At 59.0% G+C, this 2,475-nt stretch overlaps 1 long non-coding RNA gene across 1 annotated transcript in view; it reads right to left on the bottom strand.

Moving 5' to 3' along the window:
- Window positions 1-2,469, bottom strand: part of LOC109308564 — a 12,424-nt gene extending 9,955 nt beyond the window's left edge. Inside the window, exon 1 of the long non-coding RNA XR_002100640.1 lies at window positions 1,920-2,469. This is a non-coding gene — a long non-coding RNA (uncharacterized LOC109308564). The remainder of the gene's footprint in view (window positions 1-1,919) is intronic.
- Between the last annotated feature and the right edge of the window lie 6 nt (window positions 2,470-2,475).

The following is a 2,475-nucleotide window of genomic DNA, read 5'->3' as shown; positions in this document are numbered from 1 at the left end:
TCCCTGCTCGCACCAGGCTGCTAGTGCTCTCACAGCCAGGATACCCGTTGCCAAAGGAGGGGCACAGGGAACACACGGGCGCGAGTGACCTCACAACATCGGCTGCCTCATTCCAGCTGCATTCAGAAGGTTTTTATTAGTGTTTTCATGGGACGGTCTCACTGCAGAAAGTTCACATGGAAATAACAAAACTGGAGCCTTGTGTCTCTTGCGCATGGTCTGCCTTTGAAGGTGGGGCCCAATCCTGCGTCCAGGGATATCCATGGGAGCCCCCGTAGGAGCTGGGGCGAGCACCCTGGGCTGCTGCGAGCCTTCCCTCCGCTGCAGGGATAGCACTCCCTTTGCATCTTGTTAGAAGCTTTCCCTGTTGTGCAGACCCACGGGCTGCTCCCCAGGGGGGAAGGCACTGACGGGCTGGGGCTGCAAGAGGCACTGAAGCCAACCCAGGCTGGGTAAAGGAAATGCCGTGTTATTGTTCCTTGGTTAGTCTATAAGGGGCAACTCTGCCCTGCCTCTTGCTGCTGCTGTTTGGGTGGAGGCCACATCACGTGGGTACGTCCCCTCCTCAGCGAGCTCGTGAAGCTGGGCCCTCCTTATCGCTTTCATGGGGCAAAGTCCACGTGGTCTCCATCCTCGCTTGAGCAGGTGAGGGGAGCCTGGGTGGAGGTGAATTCATTTAGGGACAATCTGTTATGTATTTGTTGACTTCTGGTGTGTGGGCTGGGGGCCCCCACAGACTTGAGCCTCAAAATCTGGAGAAATAAAAGCAGAACAGCTCCTCCCCCTGACTATTTCACCCCAAAGGTCTCCCTGTCATGCCATGATGTCCTCGCATGGAGGAGGAGCAGGCCCTACGGTATCCAACGGCACTGGGACCCGCAGCTCCCAGGACTTGGGGCCCAGGGGGTGTGGGCTGCAGTCACATGCGCTGGACGCAGTGACTGGCACCCCGCGCATCCCCACGCAGGCAGCTCTCCTGGGATGTGCGATGGGGCTTTTTCCTGACTAAGGGCAGTGGCAGCTGAACCTGGGAAGGACCTGGCTCCAAATAATGTCTTTCCCCTTCAAATTAGCAGGTGGCTCCCGGGACTCGGGGTCCCCAGCAAGGCTTGCAGGCCTGACCAGGAGTCACAGGCACCGAGTCCACGAGACCCACAGCAGCCCCATGGCTGGGAACGTCCCCCTCCGTCTGTCTCTGAAATCTGCGCTTCCTGCACGAACTGACCCACCACGTCTCCCTTGCTAGACAGGAGACTGACTCATCTCGAGGCCACTCCACCAGCTCCTTGCTGGTGCAGCTTAGGATTTGGCAACGTGTTTTAATGAGGTATTTACAATCTTGCGGACTGGCTCCTTGCTCAAGGGCCACTGTCTGTGCCCGGTGTTTTACAGGCGCAGGAGCTGTCAGCAATCATCGTTAGCATTCCTGCCTCTGCCTCGGGGACAGCACAGTCACTGTGGAAAATATTTAGACATCAGGAGTGTCTGATTAATTGATCTCTTAATTGATACCTCCACCTGGCATGGAGAAAACCCGGAAGAGCTGGCTACCCAGGGTGCCTGCTGCTTACAAACAGATTTACAGCTAAAAATACCCCAGCTGTCCTGGGACTAATTGACTTCCCTGCTTATCCCACGTTGGGTTATGAAATTCCCAGGGGCTGGCAGGTTCTGCGAGGCGAGGGGAGGGCTCCCAGCAGGCTGCCGGTCTGGCAGCATGGCTGCAGCTGCAAACCAAACAAGCGACATCTGTTTGGAGCTGACACAGGAACAAACATACTGCAAGCAACAGGGAAGTTCCCTCCCCGTGCCCCTGGATGTCCACCCAGGTCAGCGATGCTGGGAGCCAGAGCCCCGCTTCAGCCTCCTGCTCCGGTAGATCCTGCTGGCTGGAGAGCATTCCTGATGCTCCCGCCCACCCCCAGCAGCGGGCCTGGACCAAGCGCCTCCACGTACCAGGGCTTGGCGCCAGCTCGGGCAAAACAGCTGCCGATGAGCCAGGAATGCGGCCTGTTAAATCCCAGCGCCTCTCAGGCCTGCCAGCTGTGGCACTGCCAGGAGCACAGACACCGGGCCGGGGTTTATTTCACACACGAGGCCTGCAGTGCTGTCCACACGCTGCTCGGCCAAGCCCAGGCCAGTGCCGACCTGGAGCTCCTGCTTCTCTGCTCCTCTGGGACACGGACGTGTATGCGTGTGCACCCCCGCCATGCCCAACAGGGCAGGGTTTCCACCCAGAGCACCTTTCTGTCCCTGGCTCTGCCAAGGCCAAGACAGTGCTGACCTGGGGGGCTCCTGCTTTTCTCTTCCTGCGGGACACAGGCAGACACAAGTACACACACCTGTGTAGCCCCGCCATACCCAACAGGGCAGGGCACACGTGCCTACACAGTGTCACACACAGCCCTGCAGTGTGCGCAGGTCTCCTCCCTGTGCGTTTCTGCGCCCGGCACTGACCTGGGGGCTCCGGCGTCC

The sequence above is a fragment of the Crocodylus porosus genome, unplaced genomic scaffold, assembly GCF_001723895.1.
Source record: "Crocodylus porosus isolate Cpor-Errol unplaced genomic scaffold, CroPor_comp1, whole genome shotgun sequence".
Lineage (NCBI taxonomy): Eukaryota > Metazoa > Chordata > Crocodylia > Crocodylidae > Crocodylus > Crocodylus porosus.
Note: the sequence above shows the minus strand (reverse complement) of the source record. Positions and strands in the feature narration are given on the sequence as shown.